At 47.1% G+C, this 23,289-nt stretch overlaps 4 non-coding genes across 4 annotated transcripts; all 4 read left to right on the top strand.

Moving 5' to 3' along the window:
- The first annotated feature begins 1,947 nt into the window (after nucleotides 1-1,947).
- Nucleotides 1,948-2,021, top strand: trnan-guu (transfer RNA asparagine (anticodon GUU)). Its single transcript has one exon. It is a non-coding gene; the product is annotated as a tRNA-Asn (tRNA).
- Nucleotides 2,022-5,307: 3,286 nt separating this feature from the next.
- Nucleotides 5,308-5,381, top strand: trnan-guu (transfer RNA asparagine (anticodon GUU)). The gene has a single exon. It is a non-coding gene; the product is annotated as a tRNA-Asn (tRNA).
- Nucleotides 5,382-12,026: 6,645 nt separating this feature from the next.
- On the top strand, nucleotides 12,027-12,100 carry trnan-guu (transfer RNA asparagine (anticodon GUU)). Its single transcript has one exon. It is a non-coding gene; the product is annotated as a tRNA-Asn (tRNA).
- A 10,238-nt stretch (nucleotides 12,101-22,338) lies between these two features.
- trnap-cgg (transfer RNA proline (anticodon CGG)) lies at nucleotides 22,339-22,428 on the top strand. Its single transcript is given in 2 exon segments — nucleotides 22,339-22,374; nucleotides 22,393-22,428. It is a non-coding gene; the product is annotated as a tRNA-Pro (tRNA).
- Nucleotides 22,429-23,289: the final 861 nt, after the last annotated feature.

Genomic DNA, 23,289 nt, shown 5'->3' with positions numbered 1-23,289 from the left:
TCTATCCTGGGCTGACAGGGATGGGTTTTGTCACTCTTTTGTAGGACATTGCAAGTGGATGTTTTGCAAACATGCACTACAATGCAATCTGATTAATCAGGACCTGGATGTTTTCGGTCTTTGAATGTATGTGTTGTGCTCCAGAACTTTGCTGTTCACAGTTTATAATACTTATCTTCCCAGTCCCCTGTATCACTTGTCGAAAATGTTTAATTTGTGTCTTGTAATCCTTTCACTGTCTGCTAATGAGGATAGCGTTTCCGTGTTTTACCTAAATTATCTTGACCTTGCATACCTCAAGCCTCAAGCGAATTTCACGAGAAACCTTCTCCAGTTCAAAAGCCAACTGTTCATGATGGCTCTGTTCCTTGTCACGTGTCCAATTTCAGATCGATGTTGTTAATGTCCCTTCTACTCCTTCAGATCCAGGTTTCGCTCACAGGGCTAGAACAGAACTGTCACCAAATACATTTACCAATCTACGTTCATCCTATCGATTGTATTAGCATCATCAACACTTCTCATCAAAATAACTCGAGAGACTTTCATCACAATTTTCTGTGAACAGTCATACATTAGCTTTGCTGAATGAACCCCAAATTTCTTGAAGTGGCTCCTTATTTTCGGCCCTGATTATTAATCTCTCTACGCATGGGAATGGATCCTTCCCAGCCGCTCTATCTCTCATCAATGTGTGTAGTTCAATTCGATCTCCCATCAGCCTCCTCTGTCCTGATCAAATCCAGGGCAACAGGAACCGTTGGGGCTATGGCGCGGACAGGACAATCCCAATACTCACCTTTCCTGTTAGAACTATTCCATGAGAAAGTTTAGACCACAACTTTGGGCGTGTAGTTGTGGCCGAACACTTAAGGTGTTGGCGTAGAGATCCTTTGGGGCTCCCCGCCCAGGGTGGTAACCTGCTGGCTATGATTTCTTCGCTGGCGATTTTAAATGACTTCCTGTTGGTTGCATTATCGCTCAAACTTCACAAAACCCGTCTCAATAAAGACCCGTTTTCTCATGTCTGGGAATTGATTGCCATGCAGGAAACTCGGGTTCTGAACAAACAACGTACCAGACTCACAACGTCAGCTCTGTTTCCCTTTCCACAGATGCTGCTCGACCCGTTGGCTTTCTGCAGTATTCTCTGTGTTTATTAGGCACAAGTGCTGCTTTTCATTCAAGAACTTCAATCCCTGTCCTCTGGTAACTGACTCTGGTCAGTGGCAATTGGTTCTTCTGATCATTAAACTGCCCATTCCCACCGTTTCTTCCTCCATCGTGACCAACAGCCCCAGGAAATCTCCAGTTTTCCTTCTTTGCTCCAAAGCGAACATTCTCCACCTTGGGAATGTCTCCCCAAAATGGAAATTCCTCATCCCTGGACATGAGGCAAGGCGTACAATTGGAAGAGATTTTGGCAAAATATTGTCAGTTAGGAAATGGAAAAATGTTCAAATGTTCATGAAGCAACACAGAAATCCCAGTCTCCAGCTTTGTGAACCTTTAGAAACACTTTGCGAAGCGGATTTCGAGGAGAATGAAAGATGACCGGTCCGATTGAGCAGAGACTGTCCAGACACCGTCCCCTTGTTGACGAGGCCGGGAGGTTGACTCTGATGTTCTTGGCACATGAACTGATCTGAGACAATGAAAGAATTGTCGTTCCTGCACATCATGAATTCAAACCCCTTCTCCCCTGCGAGCCAACGAGAGAACTCGGAAACAGGCAAAACACTGAAAGGCTGGAAGGGCGACGGCCCCGGAGTAAGATAGTTAGTTCCTCGTGACATGGATGTGTCTGCAGACTGTCCCCGGTATCTCCACAAGAGATCTCCCAGGCTTGATTATGGAAAAGTAAAACTGATAGACGACAACTGTAATTCTCGGCGGGGAGGCTGAATTACAAAATCACCAGGCGATGTGCAGCCCAAGTCGGCGCCTGTCTCTGTGGCGCAATTGGTCCGCGCGTTCGGCTGTTAACCGAAAGGTTGGTGGTTCAAGCCCACCCAGGGGCGGTGTGTTCGCTGCCCTTCTTTGGCTTCGAAGCTGTGCGCTTTTAATGGCGTCAGGAAAATTTTCCCCCAACGGAAATCTTCTCCACAAAGGGGTTTCTGAATTGAATTGATGTCTAACGGAAGGGACTGCGTTTGCTGAGAAGACGAGACCAAAAGAGAAACTAGGCAGGTTTGACAGTACCTGTCGGTGAAAACACAATTTTGAAATGTTGCCTCTGATTCTCTTTCCACAGATGTTGCCTGACCTGCTGAGTTCCTCCTGCAATTTCTAACTGAAAGTTCATTTCATCTTTTGGGGTGAAACACCGAAATATCTGCAAACACCATGTGCCGATATTTAACCCTTTCGAATCACTGTGAAGTGATTGGATTCAAACAAACTCTGCGATGATTCACTCTTTCTCAGCTCCATAGGCAGACAGGCCTGGGAAGTCAAGCTGTCAGTGTGGTTCTGTATTCGTGGGCCGAGTGGTTAATGCGATGTACATGAAATCCATTGCGGTTTCCCCTCGCAGGTGTGAACCCTGCCGAGTACAAAATGAGAAATGTCGTCGAAAAGAAAGGGAGCTTGCTCCCCGGCTTCTTCTTTAAGATTCAAATCAGTGGAGGGGGAAAAATATTTCACTCAAATTGGGACTGGTGGGAATCTGCAACCCACTGCCTGTTCGGGTGGAACAAGCAGATACCCGCAGAGCTTCTTTTGAGGCTATGAGCAAAGTGTTTGGAAATGAGACTAGAAGAGTGAGGTGCTTGAAATCGTGATCGAAATGAAGCAGGCACCTGAGGACAAGGGTGTTTCCTTTGCCAGTGAAAGATACTGCTTCACCAAGTTGGGCCTGTGGAAGGGAATCAGTGACGGTGATTATCTTTGGTTGTTCGCCTTGTGAATGAACCCATTGCTGCGCATGTCCGTGCTAACGTCAGAACTCTGCAGCATGGTGGCGTGAGATACGCACAGGGCCGGGGCCAATGGATGATGCATCTGACTCCACCTCCCTGTTTGAAATGCAGCTCACAGCTTCTTCACACACCCCAATTAATCTTTCTCATTGTCCTGTAGCCGGCATACGGTTTGAATTCCCGATCTGCGGGAATGAGAATCCTTTCACTGTCTCGCGTCAGTAAATGTCCCTGAGAACATCTGAGTCAACTCACAGCGCAGTCATATGAGGGGAAGCTGAAATAGCCCCACATGCTGCTCACGGGCACATTTTATTCTCCCCAACTCAACGCCTCAAACACTGCGGCTCCTGGGAGTGGAAAAGAAACAATCACCAAAACCCAGTCCAAGCTCTGTGAATCTTCAGAAAATCAGCAAACCTTCATCCCTTCGGATTTTCTATCCTGGGCTGACAGGGATGGGTTTTGTCACTCTTTTGTAGGACATTGCAAGTGGATGTTTTGCAAACATGCACTACAATGCAATCTGATTAATCAGGACCTGGATGTTTTCGGTCTTTGAATGTATGTGTTGTGCTCCAGAACTTTGCTGTTCACAGTTTATAATACTTATCTTCCCAGTCCCCTGTATCACTTGTCGAAAATGTTTAATTTGTGTCTTGTAATCCTTTCACTGTCTGCTAATGAGGATAGCGTTTCCGTGTTTTACCTAAATTATCTTGACCTTGCATACCTCAAGCCTCAAGCGAATTTCACGAGAAACCTTCTCCAGTTCAAAAGCCAACTGTTCATGATGGCTCTGTTCCTTGTCACGTGTCCAATTTCAGATCGATGTTGTTAATGTCCCTTCTACTCCTTCAGATCCAGGTTTCGCTCACAGGGCTAGAACAGAACTGTCACCAAATACATTTACCAATCTACGTTCATCCTATCGATTGTATTAGCATCATCAACACTTCTCATCAAAATAACTCGAGAGACTTTCATCACAATTTTCTGTGAACAGTCATACATTAGCTTTGCTGAATGAACCCCAAATTTCTTGAAGTGGCTCCTTATTTTCGGCCCTGATTATTAATCTCTCTACGCATGGGAATGGATCCTTCCCAGCCGCTCTATCTCTCATCAATGTGTGTAGTTCAATTCGATCTCCCATCAGCCTCCTCTGTCCTGATCAAATCCAGGGCAACAGGAACCGTTGGGGCTATGGCGCGGACAGGACAATCCCAATACTCACCGTTCCTGTTAGAACTATTCCATGAGAAAGTTTAGACCACAACTTTGGGCGTGTAGTTGTGGCCGAACACTTAAGGTGTTGGCGTAGAGATCCTTTGGGGCTCCCCGCCCAGGGTGGTAACCTGCTGGCTATGATTTCTTCGCTGGCGATTTTAAATGACTTCCTGTTGGTTGCATTATCGCTCAAACTTCACAAAACCCGTCTCAATAAAGACCCGTTTTCTCATGTCTGGGAATTGATTGCCATGCAGGAAACTCGGGTTCTGAACAAACAACGTACCAGACTCACAACGTCAGCTCTGTTTCCCTTTCCACAGATGCTGCTCGACCCGTTGGCTTTCTGCAGTATTCTCTGTGTTTATTAGGCACAAGTGCTGCTTTTCAGTCAAGAACTTCAATCCCTGTCCTCTGGTAACTGACTCTGGTCAGTGGCAATTGGTTCTTCTGATCATTAAACTGCCCATTCCCACCGCTTCTTCCTCCATCGTGACCAACAGCCCCAGGAAATCTCCAGTTTTCCTTCTTTGCTCCAAAGCGAACATTCTCCATCTTGGGAATGTCTCCCCAAAATGGAAATTCCTCATCCCTGGACATGAGGCAAGGCGTACAATTGGAAGAGATTTTGGCAAAATATTGTCAGTTAGGAAATGGAAAAATGTTCAAATGTTCATGAAGCAACACAGAAATCCCAGTCTCCAGCTTTGTGAACCTTTAGAAACACTTTGCGAAGCGGATTTCGAGGAGAATGAAAGATGACCGGTCCGATTGAGCAGAGACTGTCCAGACACCGTCCCCTTGTTGACGAGGCCGGGAGGTTGACTCTGATGTTCTTGGCACATGAACTGATCTGAGACAATGAAAGAATTGTCGTTCCTGCACATCATGAATTCAAACCCCTTCTCCCCTGCGAGCCAACGAGAGAACTCGGGAACAGGCAAAACACTGAAAGGCTGGAAGGGCGACGGCCCCGGAGTAAGAAAGCTAGTTCCTCGTGACATGGATGTGTCTGCAGACTGTCCCCGGTATCTCCACAAGAGATCTCCCAGGCTTGATTATGGAAAAGTAAAACTGATAGACGACAATTGTAATTCTCGGCGGGGAGGCTGAATTATAAAATCACCAGGCGATGGTGCAGCCCAAGTCAGCGCCTGTCTCTGTGGCGCAATTGGTCAGCGCGTTCGGCTGTTAACCGAAAGGTTGGTTGTTCGAGCCCACCCAGGGGCGGTGTGTTCGCTGCCCTTCTTTGGCTTCGAAGCTGTGCGCTTTTAATGGCGTCAGGAAAATTTTCCCCCAACGGAAATCTTCTCCACAAAGGGGTTTCTGAATTGAATTGATGTCTAACGGAAGGGACTGCGTTTGCTGAGAAGACGAGACCAAAAGAGAAACTAGGCAGGTTTGACAGTACCTGTCGGTGAAAACACAATTTTGAAATGTTGCCTCTGATTCTCTTTCCACAGATGTTGCCTGATCTGCTGAGTTCCTCCTGCAATTTCTAACTGAAAGTTCATTTCATCTTTTGGGGTGAAACACTGAAATATCTGCAAACACCATGTGCCGATATTTAACCCTTTCGAATCACTGTGAAGTGATTGGATTCAAACAAACTCTGCGATGATTCACTCTTTCTCAGCTCCATAGGCAGACAGGCCTGGGAAGTCAAGCTGTCAGTGTGGTTCTGTATTCGTGGGCCGAGTGGTTAATGCGATGTACATGAAATCCATTGCGGTTTCCCCTCGCAGGTGTGAACCCTGCCGAGTACAAAATGAGAAATGTCGTCGAAAAGAAAGGGAGCTTGCTCCCCGGCTTCTTCTTTAAGATTCAAATCAGTGGAGGGGGAAAAATATTTCACTCAAATTGGGACTGGTGGGAATCTGCAACCCACTGCCTGTTCGGGTGGAACAAGCAGATACCCGCAGAGCTTCTTTTGAGGCTATGAGCAAAGTGTTTGGAAATGAGACTAGAACAGTGAGGTGCTTGAAATCGTGATCGAAATGAAGCAGGCACCTGAGGACAAGGGTGTTTCCTTTGCCGGTGAAAGATACTGCTTCACCAAGTTGGGCCTGTGGAAGGGAATCAGTGACGGTGATTATCTTTGGTTGTTCGCCTTGTGAATGAACCCATTGCTGCGCATGTCCGTGCTAACGTCAGAACTCTGCAGCATGGTGGCGTGAGATACGCACAGGGCCGGGGCCAATGGATGATGCATCTGACTCCACCTCCCTGTTTGAAATGCAGCTCACAGCTTCTTCACACACCCCAATTAATCTTTCTCATTGTCCTGTAGCCGGCATACGGTTTGAATTCCCGATCTGCGGGAATGAGAATCCTTTCACTGTCTCGCGTCAGTAAATGTCCCTGAGAACATCTGAGTCAACTCACAGCGCAGTCATATGAGGGGAAGCTGAAATAGCCCCACATGCTGCTCACGGGCACATTTTATTCTCCCCAACTCAACGCCTCAAACACTGCGGCTCCTGGGAGTGGAAAAGAAACAATCACCAAAACCCAGTCCAAGCTCTGTGAATCTTCAGAAAATCAGCAAACCTTCATCCCTTCGGATTTTCTATCCTGGGCTGACAGGGATGGGTTTTGTCACTCTTTTGTAGGACATTGCAAGTGGATGTTTTGCAAACATGCACTACAATGCAATCTGATTAATCAGGACCTGGATGTTTTCGGTCTTTGAATGTATGTGTTGTGCTCCAGAACTTTGCTGTTCACAGTTTATAATACTTATCTTCCCAGTCCCCTGTATCACTTGTCGAAAATGTTTAATTTGTGTCTTGTAATCCTTTCACTGTCTGCTAATGAGGATAGCGTTTCCGTGTTTTACCTAAATTATCTTGACCTTGCATACCTCAAGCCTCAAGCGAATTTCACGAGAAACCTTCTCCAGTTCAAAAGCCAACTGTTCATGATGGCTCTGTTCCTTGTCACGTGTCCAATTTCAGATCGATGTTGTTAATGTCCCTTCTACTCCTTCAGATCCAGGTTTCGCTCACAGGGCTAGAACAGAACTGTCACCAAATACATTTACCAATCTACGTTCATCCTATCGATTGTATTAGCATCATCAACACTTCTCATCAAAATAACTCGAGAGACTTTCATCACAATTTTCTGTGAACAGTCATACATTAGCTTTGCTGAATGAACCCCAAATTTCTTGAAGTGGCTCCTTATTTTCGGCCCTGATTATTAATCTCTCTACGCATGGGAATGGATCCTTCCCAGCCGCTCTATCTCTCATCAATGTGTGTAGTTCAATTCGATCTCCCATCAGCCTCCTCTGTCCTGATCAAATCCAGGGCAACAGGAACCGTTGGGGCTATGGCGCGGACAGGACAATCCCAATACTCACCTTTCCTGTTAGAACTATTCCATGAGAAAGTTTAGACCACAACTTTGGGCGTGTAGTTGTGGCCGAACACTTAAGGTGTTGGCGTAGAGATCCTTTGGGGCTCCCCGCCCAGGGTGGTAACCTGCTGGCTATGATTTCTTCGCTGGCGATTTTAAATGACTTCCTGTTGGTTGCATTATCGCTCAAACTTCACAAAACCCGTCTCAATAAAGACCCGTTTTCTCATGTCTGGGAATTGATTGCCATGCAGGAAACTCGGGTTCTGAACAAACAACGTACCAGACTCACAACGTCAGCTCTGTTTCCCTTTCCACAGATGCTGCTCGACCCGTTGGCTTTCTGCAGTATTCTCTGTGTTTATTAGGCACAAGTGCTGCTTTTCATTCAAGAACTTCAATCCCTGTCCTCTGGTAACTGACTCTGGTCAGTGGCAATTGGTTCTTCTGATCATTAAACTGCCCATTCCCACCGCTTCTTCCTCCATCGTGACCAACAGCCCCAGGAAATCTCCAGTTTTCCTTCTTTGCTCCAAAGCGAACATTCTCCACCTTGGGAATGTCTCCCCAAAATGGAAATTCCTCATCCCTGGACATGAGGCAAGGCGTACAATTGGAAGAGATTTTGGCAAAATATTGTCAGTTAGGAAATGGAAAAATGTTCAAATGTTCATGAAGCAACACAGAAATCCCAGTCTCCAGCTTTGTGAACCTTTAGAAACACTTTGCGAAGCGGATTTCGAGGAGAATGAAAGATGACCGGTCCGATTGAGCAGAGACTGTCCAGACACCGTCCCCTTGTTGACGAGGCCGGGAGGTTGACTCTGATGTTCTTGGCACATGAACTGATCTGAGACAATGAAAGAATTGTCGTTCCTGCACATCATGAATTCAAACCCCTTCTCCCCTGCGAGCCAACGAGAGAACTCGGGAACAGGCAAAACACTGAAAGGCTGGAAGGGCGACGGCCCCGGAGTAAGAAAGCTAGTTCCTCGTGACATGGATGTGTCTGCAGACTGTCCCCGGTATCTCCACAAGAGATCTCCCAGGCTTGATTATGGAAAAGTAAAACTGATAGACGACAACTGTAATTCTCGGCGGGGAGGCTGAATTATAAAATCACCAGGCGATGTGCAGCCCAAGTCAGCGCCTGTCTCTGTGGCGCAATTAGTCCGCGCGTTCGGCTGTTAACCGAAAGGTTGGTGGTTCGAGCCCACCCAGGGGCGGTGTGTTCGCTGCCCTTCTTTGGCTTCGAAGCTGTGCGCTTTTAATGGCGTCAGGAAAATTTTCCCCCAACGGAAATCTTCTCCACAAAGGGGTTTCTGAATTGAATTGATGTCTAACGGAAGGGACTGCGTTTGCTGAGAAGACGAGACCAAAAGAGAAACTAGGCAGGTTTGACAGTACCTGTCGGTGAAAACACAATTTTGAAATGTTGCCTCTGATTCTCTTTCCACAGATGTTGCCTGACCTGCTGAGTTCCTCCTGCAATTTCTAACTGAAAGTTCATTTCATCTTTTGGGGTGAAACACCGAAATATCTGCAAACACCATGTGCCGATATTTAACCCTTTCGAATCACTGTGAAGTGATTGGATTCAAACAAACTCTGCGATGATTCACTCTTTCTCAGCTCCATAGGCAGACAGGCCTGGGAAGTCAAGCTGTCAGTGTGGTTCTGTATTCGTGGGCCGAGTGGTTAATGCGATGTACATGAAATCCATTGCGGTTTCCCCTCGCAGGTGTGAACCCTGCCGAGTACAAAATGAGAAATGTCGTCGAAAAGAAAGGGAGCTTGCTCCCCGGCTTCTTCTTTAAGATTCAAATCAGTGGAGGGGGAAAAATATTTCACTCAAATTGGGACTGGTGGGAATCTGCAACCCACTGCCTGTTCGGGTGGAACAAGCAGATACCCGCAGAGCTTCTTTTGAGGCTATGAGCAAAGTGTTTGGAAATGAGACTAGAAGAGTGAGGTGCTTGAAATCGTGATCGAAATGAAGCAGGCACCTGAGGACAAGGGTGTTTCCTTTGCCAGTGAAAGATACTGCTTCACCAAGTTGGGCCTGTGGAAGGGAATCAGTGACGGTGATTATCTTTGGTTGTTCGCCTTGTGAATGAACCCATTGCTGCGCATGTCCGTGCTAACGTCAGAACTCTGCAGCATGGTGGCGTGAGATACGCACAGGGCCGGGGCCAATGGATGATGCATCTGACTCCACCTCCCTGTTTGAAATGCAGCTCACAGCTTCTTCACACACCCCAATTAATCTTTCTCATTGTCCTGTAGCCGGCATACGGTTTGAATTCCCGATCTGCGGGAATGAGAATCCTTTCACTGTCTCGCGTCAGTAAATGTCCCTGAGAACATCTGAGTCAACTCACAGCGCAGTCATATGAGGGGAAGCTGAAATAGCCCCACATGCTGCTCACGGGCACATTTTATTCTCCCCAACTCAACGCCTCAAACACTGCGGCTCCTGGGAGTGGAAAAGAAACAATCACCAAAACCCAGTCCAAGCTCTGTGAATCTTCAGAAAATCAGCAAACCTTCATCCCTTCGGATTTTCTATCCTGGGCTGACAGGGATGGGTTTTGTCACTCTTTTGTAGGACATTGCAAGTGGATGTTTTGCAAACATGCACTACAATGCAATCTGATTAATCAGGACCTGGATGTTTTCGGTCTTTGAATGTATGTGTTGTGCTCCAGAACTTTGCTGTTCACAGTTTATAATACTTATCTTCCCAGTCCCCTGTATCACTTGTCGAAAATGTTTAATTTGTGTCTTGTAATCCTTTCACTGTCTGCTAATGAGGATAGCGTTTCCGTGTTTTACCTAAATTATCTTGACCTTGCATACCTCAAGCCTCAAGCGAATTTCACGAGAAACCTTCTCCAGTTCAAAAGCCAACTGTTCATGATGGCTCTGTTCCTTGTCACGTGTCCAATTTCAGATCGATGTTGTTAATGTCCCTTCTACTCCTTCAGATCCAGGTTTCGCTCACAGGGCTAGAACAGAACTGTCACCAAATACATTTACCAATCTACGTTCATCCTATCGATTGTATTAGCATCATCAACACTTCTCATCAAAATAACTCGAGAGACTTTCATCACAATTTTCTGTGAACAGTCATACATTAGCTTTGCTGAATGAACCCCAAATTTCTTGAAGTGGCTCCTTATTTTCGGCCCTGATTATTAATCTCTCTACGCATGGGAATGGATCCTTCCCAGCCGCTCTATCTCTCATCAATGTGTGTAGTTCAATTCGATCTCCCATCAGCCTCCTCTGTCCTGATCAAATCCAGGGCAACAGGAACCGTTGGGGCTATGGCGCGGACAGGACAATCCCAATACTCACCGTTCCTGTTAGAACTATTCCATGAGAAAGTTTAGACCACAACTTTGGGCGTGTAGTTGTGGCCGAACACTTAAGGTGTTGGCGTAGAGATCCTTTGGGGCTCCCCGCCCAGGGTGGTAACCTGCTGGCTATGATTTCTTCGCTGGCGATTTTAAATGACTTCCTGTTGGTTGCATTATCGCTCAAACTTCACAAAACCCGTCTCAATAAAGACCCGTTTTCTCATGTCTGGGAATTGATTGCCATGCAGGAAACTCGGGTTCTGAACAAACAACGTACCAGACTCACAACGTCAGCTCTGTTTCCCTTTCCACAGATGCTGCTCGACCCGTTGGCTTTCTGCAGTATTCTCTGTGTTTATTAGGCACAAGTGCTGCTTTTCAGTCAAGAACTTCAATCCCTGTCCTCTGGTAACTGACTCTGGTCAGTGGCAATTGGTTCTTCTGATCATTAAACTGCCCATTCCCACCGCTTCTTCCTCCATCGTGACCAACAGCCCCAGGAAATCTCCAGTTTTCCTTCTTTGCTCCAAAGCGAACATTCTCCATCTTGGGAATGTCTCCCCAAAATGGAAATTCCTCATCCCTGGACATGAGGCAAGGCGTACAATTGGAAGAGATTTTGGCAAAATATTGTCAGTTAGGAAATGGAAAAATGTTCAAATGTTCATGAAGCAACACAGAAATCCCAGTCTCCAGCTTTGTGAACCTTTAGAAACACTTTGCGAAGCGGATTTCGAGGAGAATGAAAGATGACCGGTCCGATTGAGCAGAGACAGTCCAGACACCGTCCCCTTGTTGACGAGGCCGGGAGGTTGACTCTGATGTTCTTGGCACATGAACTGATCTGAGACAATGAAAGAATTGTCGTTCCTGCACATCATGAATTCAAACCCCTTCTCCCCTGCGAGCCAACGAGAGAACTCGGGAACAGGCAAAACACTGAAAGGCTGGAAGGGCGACGGCCCCGGAGTAAGAAAGCTAGTTCCTCGTGACATGGATGTGTCTGCAGACTGTCCCCGGTATCTCCACAAGAGATCTCCCAGGCTTGATTATGGAAAAGTAAAACTGATAGACGACAATTGTAATTCTCGGCGGGGAGGCTGAATTATAAAATCACCAGGCGATGGTGCAGCCCAAGTCAGCGCCTGTCTCTGTGGCGCAATTGGTCAGCGCGTTCGGCTGTTAACCGAAAGGTTGGTTGTTCGAGCCCACCCAGGGGCGGTGTGTTCGCTGCCCTTCTTTGGCTTCGAAGCTGTGCGCTTTTAATGGCGTCAGGAAAATTTTCCCCCAACGGAAATCTTCTCCACAAAGGGGTTTCTGAATTGAATTGATGTCTAACGGAAGGGACTGCGTTTGCTGAGAAGACGAGACCAAAAGAGAAACTAGGCAGGTTTGACAGTACCTGTCGGTGAAAACACAATTTTGAAATGTTGCCTCTGATTCTCTTTCCACAGATGTTGCCTGACCTGCTGAGTTCCTCCTGCAATTTCTAACTGAAAGTTCATTTCATCTTTTGGGGTGAAACACTGAAATATCTGCAAACACCATGTGCCGATATTTAACCCTTTCGAATCACTGTGAAGTGATTGGATTCAAACAAACTCTGCGATGATTCACTCTTTCTCAGCTCCATAGGCAGACAGGCCTGGGAAGTCAAGCTGTCAGTGTGGTTCTGTATTCGTGGGCCGAGTGGTTAATGCGATGTACATGAAATCCATTGCGGTTTCCCCTCGCAGGTGTGAACCCTGCCGAGTACAAAATGAGAAATGTCGTCGAAAAGAAAGGGAGCTTGCTCCCCGGCTTCTTCTTTAAGATTCAAATCAGTGGAGGGGGAAAAATATTTCACTCAAATTGGGACTGGTGGGAATCTGCAACCCACTGCCTGTTCGGGTGGAACAAGCAGATACCCGCAGAGCTTCTTTTGAGGCTATGAGCAAAGTGTTTGGAAATGAGACTAGAACAGTGAGGTGCTTGAAATCGTGATCGAAATGAAGCAGGCACCTGAGGACAAGGGTGTTTCCTTTGCCGGTGAAAGATACTGCTTCACCAAGTTGGGCCTGTGGAAGGGAATCAGTGACGGTGATTATCTTTGGTTGTTCGCCTTGTGAATGAACCCATTGCTGCGCATGTCCGTGCTAACGTCAGAACTCTGCAGCATGGTGGCGTGAGATACGCACAGGGCCGGGGCCAATGGATGATGCATCTGACTCCACCTCCCTGTTTGAAATGCAGCTCACAGCTTCTTCACACACCCCAATTAATCTTTCTCATTGTCCTGTAGCCGGCATACGGTTTGAATTCCCGATCTGCGGGAATGAGAATCCTTTCACTGTCTCGCGTCAGTAAATGTCCCTGAGAACATCTGAGTCAACTCACAGCGCAGTCATATGAGGGGAAGCTGAAATAGCCCCACATGCTGCTCACGGGCACATTTTATTCTCCCCAACTCAACGCCTCAAACACTGCGGCTCCTGGGAGTGGAAAAGAAACAATCACCAAAACCCAGTCCAAGCTCTGTGAATCTTCAGAAAATCAGCAAACGTTCATCCCTTCGGATTTTCTATCCTGGGCTGACAGGGATGGGTTTTGTCACTCTTTTGTAGGACATTGCAAGTGGATGTTTTGCAAACATGCACTACAATGCAATCTGATTAATCAGGACCTGGATGTTTTCGGTCTTTGAATGTATGTGTTGTGCTCCAGAACTTTGCTGTTCACAGTTTATAATACTTATCTTCCCAGTCCCCTGTATCACTTGTCGAAAATGTTTAATTTGTGTCTTGTAATCCTTTCACTGTCTGCTAATGAGGATAGCGTTTCCGTGTTTTACCTAAATTATCTTGACCTTGCATACCTCAAGCCTCAAGCGAATTTCACGAGAAACCTTCTCCAGTTCAAAAGCCAACTGTTCATGATGGCTCTGTTCCTTGTCACGTGTCCAATTTCAGATCGATGTTGTTAATGTCCCTTCTACTCCTTCAGATCCAGGTTTCGCTCACAGGGCTAGAACAGAACTGTCACCAAATACATTTACCAATCTACGTTCATCCTATCGATTGTATTAGCATCATCAACACTTCTCATCAAAATAACTCGAGAGACTTTCATCACAATTTTCTGTGAACAGTCATACATTAGCTTTGCTGAATGAACCCCAAATTTCTTGAAGTGGCTCCTTATTTTCGGCCCTGATTATTAATCTCTCTACGCATGGGAATGGATCCTTCCCAGCCGCTCTATCTCTCATCAATGTGTGTAGTTCAATTCGATCTCCCATCAGCCTCCTCTGTCCTGATCAAATCCAGGGCAACAGGAACCGTTGGGGCTATGGCGCGGACAGGACAATCCCAATACTCACCTTTCCTGTTAGAACTATTCCATGAGAAAGTTTAGACCACAACTTTGGGCGTGTAGTTGTGGCCGAACACTTAAGGTGTTGGCGTAGAGATCCTTTGGGGCTCCCCGCCCAGGGTGGTAACCTGCTGGCTATGATTTCTTCGCTGGCGATTTTAAATGACTTCCTGTTGGTTGCATTATCGCTCAAACTTCACAAAACCCGTCTCAATAAAGACCCGTTTTCTCATGTCTGGGAATTGATTGCCATGCAGGAAACTCGGGTTCTGAACAAACAACGTACCAGACTCACAACGTCAGCTCTGTTTCCCTTTCCACAGATGCTGCTCGACCCGTTGGCTTTCTGCAGTATTCTCTGTGTTTATTAGGCACAAGTGCTGCTTTTCATTCAAGAACTTCAATCCCTGTCCTCTGGTAACTGACTCTGGTCAGTGGCAATTGGTTCTTCTGATCATTAAACTGCCCATTCCCACCGCTTCTTCCTCCATCGTGACCAACAGCCCCAGGAAATCTCCAGTTTTCCTTCTTTGCTCCAAAGCGAACATTCTCCACCTTGGGAATGTCTCCCCAAAATGGAAATTCCTCATCCCTGGACATGAGGCAAGGCGTACAATTGGAAGAGATTTTGGCAAAATATTGTCAGTTAGGAAATGGAAAAATGTTCAAATGTTCATGAAGCAACACAGAAATCCCAGTCTCCAGCTTTGTGAACCTTTAGAAACACTTTGCGAAGCGGATTTCGAGGAGAATGAAAGATGACCGGTCCGATTGAGCAGAGACTGTCCAGACACCGTCCCCTTGTTGACGAGGCCGGGAGGTTGACTCTGATGTTCTTGGCACATGAACTGATCTGAGACAATGAAAGAATTGTCGTTCCTGCACATCATGAATTCAAACCCCTTCTCCCCTGCGAGCCAACGAGAGAACTCGGGAACAGGCAAAACACTGAAAGGCTGGAAGGGCGACGGCCCCGGAGTAAGAAAGCTAGTTCCTCGTGACATGGATGTGTCTGCAGACTGTCCCCGGTATCTCCACAAGAGATCTCCCAGGCTTGATTATGGAAAAGTAAAACTGATAGACGACAACTGTAATTCTCGGCGGGGAGGCTGAATTATAAAATCACCAGGCGATGTGCAGCCCCAGTCAGCGCCTGTCTCTGTGGCGCAATTAGTCCGCGCGTTCGGCTGTTAACCGAAAGGTTGGTGGTTCGAGCCCACCCAGGGGCGGTGTGTTCGCTGCCCTTCTTTGGCTTCGAAGCTGTGCGCTTTTAATGGCGTCAGGAAAATTTTCCCCCAACGGAAATCTTCTCCACAAAGGGGTTTCTGAATTGAATTGATGTCTAACGGAAGGGACTGCGTTTGCTGAGAAGACGAGACCAAAAGAGAAACTAGGCAGGTTTGACAGTACCTGTCGGTGAAAACACAATTTTGAAATGTTGCCTCTGATTCTCTTTCCACAGATGTTGCCTGACCTGCTGGGTTCCTCCTGCAATTTCTAACTGAAAGTTCATTCCATCTTTTGGGGTGAAACACCGAAATATCTGCAAACACCATGTGCCGATATTTAACCCTTTCGAATCACTGTGAAGTGATTGGATTCAAACAAACTCTGCGATGATTCACTCTTTCTCAGCTCCATAGGCAGACAGGCCTGGGAAGTCAAGCTGTCAGTGTGGTTCTGTATTCGTGGGCCGAGTGGTTAATGCGATGTACATGAAATCCATTGCGGTTTCCCCTCGCAGGTGTGAACCCTGCCGAGTACAAAATGAGAAATGTCGTCGAAAAGAAAGGGAGCTTGCTCCCCGGCTTCTTCTTTAAGATTCAAATCAGTGGAGGGGGAAAAATATTTCACTCAAATTGGGACTGGTGGGAATCTGCAACCCACTGCCTGTTCGGGTGGAACAAGCAGATACCCGCAGAGCTTCTTTTGAGGCTATGAGCAAAGTGTTTGGAAATGAGACTAGAAGAGTGAGGTGCTTGAAATCGTGATCGAAATGAAGCAGGCACCTGAGGACAAGGGTGTTTCCTTTGCCAGTGAAAGATACTGCTTCACCAAGTTGGGCCTGTGGAAGGGAATCAGTGACGGTGATTATCTTTGGTTGTTCGCCTTGTGAATGAACCCATTGCTGCGCATGTCCGTGCTAACGTCAGAACTCTGCAGCATGGTGGCGTGAGATACGCACAGGGCCGGGGCCAATGGATGATGCATCTGACTCCACCTCCCTGTTTGAAATGCAGCTCACAGCTTCTTCACACACCCCAATTAATCGTTCTCATTGTCCTGTAGCCGGCATACGGTTTGAATTCCCGATCTGCGGGAATGAGAATCCTTTCACTGTCTCGCGTCAGTAAATGTCCCTGAGAACATCTGAGTCAACTCACAGCGCAGTCATATGAGGGGAAGCTGAAATAGCCCCACATGCTGCTCACGGGCACATTTTATTCTCCCCAACTCAACGCCTCAAACACTGCGGCTCCTGGGAGTGGAAAAGAAACAATCACCAAAACCCAGTCCAAGCTCTGTGAATCTTCAGAAAATCAGCAAACGTTCATCCCTTCGGATTTTCTATCCTGGGCTGACAGGGATGGGTTTTGTCACTCTTTTGTAGGACATTGCAAGTGGATGTTTTGCAAACATGCACTACAATGCAATCTGATTAATCAGGACCTGGATGTTTTCGGTCTTTGAATGTATGTGTTGTGCTCCAGAACTTTGCTGTTCACAGTTTATAATACTTATCTTCCCAGTCCCCTGTATCACTTGTCGAAAATGTTTAATTTGTGTCTTGTAATCCTTTCACTGTCTGCTAATGAGGATAGCGTTTCCGTGTTTTACCTAAATTATCTTGACCTTGCATACCTCAAGCCTCAAGCGAATTTCACGAGAAACCTTCTCCAGTTCAAAAGCCAACTGTTCATGATGGCTCTGTTTCTTGTCACGTGTCCAATTTCAGATCGATGTTGTTAATGTCCCTTCTACTCCTTCAGATCCAGGTTTCGCTCACAGGGCTAGAACAGAACTGTCACCAAATACATTTACCAATCTACGTTCATCCTATCGATTGTATTAGCATCATCAACACTTCTCATCAAAATAACTCGAGAGACTTTCATCACAATTTTCTGTGAACAGTCATACATTAGCTTTGCTGAATGAACCCCAAATTTCTTGAAGTGGCTCCTTATTTTCGGCCCTGATTATTAATCTCTCTACGCATGGGAATGGATCCTTCCCAGCCGCTCTATCTCTCATCAATGTGTGTAGTTCAATTCGATCTCCCATCAGCCTCCTCTGTCCTGATCAAATCCAGGGCAACAGGAACCGTTGGGGCTATGGCGCGGACAGGACAATCCCAATACTCACCGTTCCTGTTAGAACTATTCCATGAGAAAGTTTAGACCACAACTTTGGGCGTGTAGTTGTGGCCGAACACTTAAGGTGTTGGCGTAGAGATCCTTTGGGGCTCCCCGCCCAGGGTGGTAACCTGCTGGCTATGATTTCTTCGCTGGCGATTTTAAATGACTTCCTGTTGGTTGCATTATCGCTCAAACTTCACAAAACCCGTCTCAATAAAGACCCGTTTTCTCATGTCTGGGAATTGATTGCCATGCAGGAAACTCGGGTTCTGAACAAACAACGTACCAGACTCACAACGTCAGCTCTGTTTCCCTTTCCACAGATGCTGCTCGACCCGTTGGCTTTCTGCAGTATTCTCTGTGTTTATTAGGCACAAGTGCTGCTTTTCATTCAAGAACTTCAATCCCTGTCCTCTGGTAACTGACTCTGGTCAGTGGCAATTGGTTCTTCTGATCATTAAACTGCCCATTCCCACCGCTTCTTCTCCCATCATGACCAACAGAGCCAGGAAATCTCCAGTTATCCTTCTTTGCTCCAAAGCGAACATTCTCCACCTTGGGAATGTCTCCCCAAAATGGAAATTCCTCATCCCTGGACATGAGGCAAGGCGTACAATTGGGAAGAAATTTTGGCAAAATATTGTCAGTTAGGAAATGGAAAAATGTTCAAATGTTCATGAAGCAACACAGAAATCCCAGTCTCCAGCTTTGTGAACCTTTAGAAACACTTTGCGAAGCGGATTTAGAGGAGAATGAAAGATGACCGGTCCGATTGAGCAGAGACAGTCCAGACACCGTCCCCTTGTTGACGAGGCCGGGAGGTTGACTCTGATGTTCTCGGCACATGAACTGATCTGAGACGTTGAAAGAATTGTCGTTACTGCACATCAGGAATTCAAACTCCTTCTCGCCTCCGAGCCAATGAGAGAACTCGGGAACAGGCAAAACGCTGAAAGGCTGGAAGGGCGACGGCCCCGGAGTAAGAAAGCTAGTTCCTCGTGACATGGATGTGTCTGCAGAGAGTGGGATCAGACTGTCCTCAGTGTCTCCACAGTAAATGTCCCAGACTTTATTTGTGATAATTAAGACTGATAGACCACAATTGTAATTTTAGGCGGGGCAGGCTGAATTTTGAATTCACTAATAGCCTCCCCTAAGCGATGGCCTTTTGTCGTTGCTTGTCTCTGTGGCGCAATTGGCCAGCGCATTCGGCTGTTAACTGAAAAGTTGGTTCTTCGAGCCCACCCAGTGGCGGTGTGTTGGTTGCTCCTCCTTGGCTTGGGTTGTGTGCTTTTAATGGGGTCTATCAAACAATTTCCAGAACAGTTGCTTCTCATTCTGTCTCCTTGCTTCCGTTTGTCCCGTCTCCAGGAACCGGGCCCTCTCTACTGGCAGAAAATTAAACCGTTTTCTTTCGAAACTTTTCTCTGACACCTGAGTGACCAGTGACAAGCATTGCCCTCCTCAACAGAGAACAGGAGAAGACCACGCAGACCTCCACGAGTGTGTCATCTCAATTGTGCACATTGGGTCAGTATATCAATGTGAAATATTTATGTCGAAGTGTTTTGGGAAGCAGATGAGTAGGCGAGGTGCAGAACAGAGCGCCCTTATACGGAAAGCTGCTAAAGAGGACTTTGCGTGAATAGGAGAGATGGTTTCCCTTCTGGGTGATGCTCCCATCACGCACCCGCAGACATTCCCACATTCTGTTTTTCGAACTGCGATTTCGCTCAAAAGCACATAATTTCAACACTCACAAAATTCAAACTTTAACAAATTGCTCATCGATGTACTTTGCGGACACCTGGAAAAAGTTCTTCCAAACGTACCTGGGGAATTTCGGTCTGAGGGCTCTTGAACTTTAAGTAGAAGGAAGTTTGCCTCGAGGCTGCATAATATGGAGATGTGTTCCCCATGTTAACTGATAGTGGTTGACCATCCCAGTGCTTCCTAATGCAGAGTTGCCCTGACCCACAGGGAGGTTTCTTTGATAAACTCTCCCGGGGCTTCCAGCCGCACCGTGACGTCATAGGGCGAGCCCCCGGTGATGGCCTGCAGCTGCTGTGACGCAATAATGATGCTGGCCCCGGAACATGAATACAAATTAGTTCATGAGTCACGTGGTACTGAATTATTGGATGGAATGTTCTTTCAACTTCACGGATTTATATGTGAGAGGAGGTAAGTGGGCAGGGCTTACACCTCGGGTCCACTCTTCCTTCACTCTCAACACCCCACACCCACCTCCCATTGTCCCAAGGCACTTTATCCTCTAACCGCCGAATGTGTAACACCTGCCCATTTACCTGCTCCCTCCTGAATATCACAGGGCTCGAACATACCCGCCAGGTGAAGCAGCACTTTACCTGCACATTTGCCACAACCTAGTCTCCTGCATTCGCTGCTCACAGTGTGGTTTCCCCAAAGTAGCATGAAGCATAAACTGGGTGACTGTTTCGCAGAACATCTCAATTCTGCCCGCAAAAAAGGCCCTGAGCTTCGGGTTGCCCGCCACTTTAACATGCCACCCTGTTCCCTGGCCAACATCTCTGTCTCAGGCATGCAGCAGTGTTCCAGCAAAGCTCAGCTCCAGATGGAAGAACAATGCTTCATTTTCCACTTGAAGACCCTACATGCCCCCTGTCTTCAATATCGAGTTCCATGACTTTAGGGCCTGAAATCCGCCATGTCCTATTCTCTCCTATTAACGTAACGTCGTCTTTAGCAGCTTACCCGTCAAAGGGTGCTCTGTTCTGCACCTCGCCTTCTCATCTGCTTCCCAAAAAACTCAACATGAATATTTCACATTGATATACTGGCCCAATGTGCACAGTTGAGGTGACACACTCGTGGAGGTCTGCGTGGTTTTCTCCTGTTCTCTGTTGAGGAGGGCAATGCTTGTGGTCATGTTCAGATGCGCAGATTTACACGGAAAAGGCAAGAGAATGATACGAATTGAGACACGCGTTTACTTACGGTGTAGAACCAGCAGAGCGAAGGTGGGCCGCATGGCCTCCATCTACGCTGTGACATATGTTATGATTCAGAGTTAAATCACAGTTCGATCAACAGAATGTGGGAATTTAGAAAACAGTTCATATTCACACAGCCTCCATACGTCTGCGAAACACCATATAACACGACAGCAGTGGAGATCTTTGACACCAGTCTCGAACTTGCCTGTCACACGCCAGACGAAAGGGTGAAGGGATCTATGGAAAACACTCCGTGCGGGAAAGTGGAGTGGCGCAGCGGGAGGGTGCTGGGTTCATGTCCCTCGATCAAAACTGTCGTCTGCTATTGCTTTCCTTTGTAACGGTACTCTGTTCTATATCTTGCCTTTGCCTCTGCTTCCCAAATCTTCGAGCATCTGAGCTGAATATGTCACTAAACACGGGCCCAATTTACACAATTGAGGGGAAGTGCTTGTGGAGATTTGAGTTGCTTTCCGCCGGTCTGCTCTGAACTGAATCCTAACACCTCTTCTCTGAAATGGGAATGAGCTGGTGAAGTTGAAACAATTCGAATTCGAATCCCTACAGTGTGGAAACAGGCCCTCCTGCTCAACAAGTCCGTATCAACCCTCCGAAGAGTAACCCGCCCAGACCCGACATTTACTTCTGACTGATGCCCCCAACCTCCCGACCTCTGGGCACTATGGGGCAGTTTAACATGGTCAGTCCACCTAACCTGCACATCTTTCGACTGTGGAAGGAAACCGGAGCACCGCAGGAAACCCACGCAGACACGGGGAGATTGAACAAACTCCACACAAACAAGCCGCACACGGGTAGGATCGAATTCAGGTCCCGTTATGAGACAGCAGGGTTAACCACTGAGCCACAAAGCCACATTATTTGCGGTCGTATTCATTCCCTGCAATAATTCCCCACTCCGGTTCAGACGTGAATGACAGGACGATCAGCATTTCGAAAGCAGCATCACCACACAGACACAGTTCCCATGATGAGGACACATATCACCGATTGGGAATCATCTCGGAGAGATACAAGTGACAGAGAGTCACATGGAAATGATGGACTGAACGGCTTCAGGCTGCGGCGGAATGACGTCACACGTTGATGCCGTCCCTCTCCCTGTCTCTGGGACAGAGCGGCTGAGGGAGAAACAATGGCTCATTTTCAACTTCATCTGGGACAGTTGGGGCTCAGATGTTCACTGCTGCCCGTTCTCAGCAAAGAAACAGACGCCCGTGTTAGAAAAGTCTTTCTGCAGGATTGCTGTGTGAAGACGAATTCTGAACACCGAGCAGGCTGCACACAAATACACTCATATGGATATACCTGAGGGAACAGTTTCCGGTGTCCATTTCTCTCTGTCCCGCCATCACAGCATCTTTCTGTCTCTTTGATTACAGACCTTTGTAATGTAGTTAAAACTTGCCCATTTCCTATGCATTAGTGGAACTGACGTCTCCCATCCAAAGTGATTGCGAGAGAGCAGAAGAGCGAAGGGGCTCTGCCCTCCCCCAGAACAGTTTGCAATTAGAAACAATATGGTTTAATTATCCGCCAGTGGAGAGAGTCCAGTTACTGGGAACGGGACAAACAGCAGCGTCCTGGGCGCAGGGAGACGGAATGAGAAGCAAATGTTGTGGAATCTCTTTGCTGTTTGCGATTCTTGGTGCAACTCAAACGTATTTCACACTGAGCAAGTCTCAGCTGATTCAGGGGAGGGCGCTTGGAGCGTCCGGGGTCAGGGTAGCTCGCGCCGTGCTGGGCCTGTGGCTCGTTGGTCTAGTGGTATGATTCTCGTTTCGGGCCTTCAGTTGGGTGAATTTGCGAGAGATCCCGGGTTCGAATCCCGGACGAGCCCTCGTTTCTTAAGTTGCCTTGTGCAGAAACGCCGGGGTGATTTTCTCAAAAAGCACATTTATTAAACGAGATTGTGCTGCCTGAAGTCGGGATGAGGTCGAGCTCCCATTCCAGCGAACAGGATAAAAGGAAACACTTGCTCAAAGTCAAAACAATCATTGCACATAGTTCGCCCGCGCAGTCCGACTCTGAATGAATCCTCCAGCTGCATTATTGCTCAATTGTGAGCGTGAAATTTCAGGAAGCGGGGAAGTGAAGTGATTGCAGACAGCGCTGAACAGGTTGACGTGAATGGTGCCGTGTATGAGGATTGTCAGCAATGAAGGTAGATTGGAAAGTTGGGACAGTTCTCCTAGGAGAACAGGAGGTTGAAAGCTGGCCTGATTGACGTTTTTCAAGTCATGAGGGTCTAGACACAGGAATAATGGAGTGCAAATGCTCCCACGCCTGAAAGGATCGACAACGATTCAGCAGAGTTTTAAAATCACGAGGAAAAGAAGTAAAAGTGACATTAGGAAGAACGTTTTCGTCCAGGGAGTGATCAGGGTCAGTAGGTGACGCAAACTTCAAACAATTATGGTCCTGAACCCATAGGACAGACGGATGGGAGTGGAAGACAAGAAGAAAGAGAGACACAGAGTGAGCGAGAAAAGGGAGAAAAGTCAGAAAAACAGAAGTTAAGGAAAAACATAGAGAGACTGAGGAAGGGATACAATTCCAGTGGGTCCCAGCTTTCTCTGTGGTTTCATACACTCCCTCTCAACCAGGAGAGACAGGCCCTGCTCCGAGAATCTACGTCAGTCTGGCTGGTTCAGGGACGGTGTTTCGCACACTTGCTTTCATTTTTCACACCATTGAGTGT

The sequence above is a fragment of the Chiloscyllium punctatum genome, chromosome 36 (genome assembly GCF_047496795.1).
Source record: "Chiloscyllium punctatum isolate Juve2018m chromosome 36, sChiPun1.3, whole genome shotgun sequence".
Taxonomy (NCBI): domain Eukaryota; kingdom Metazoa; phylum Chordata; class Chondrichthyes; order Orectolobiformes; family Hemiscylliidae; genus Chiloscyllium; species Chiloscyllium punctatum.
Note: the sequence above shows the minus strand (reverse complement) of the source record. Positions and strands in the feature narration are given on the sequence as shown.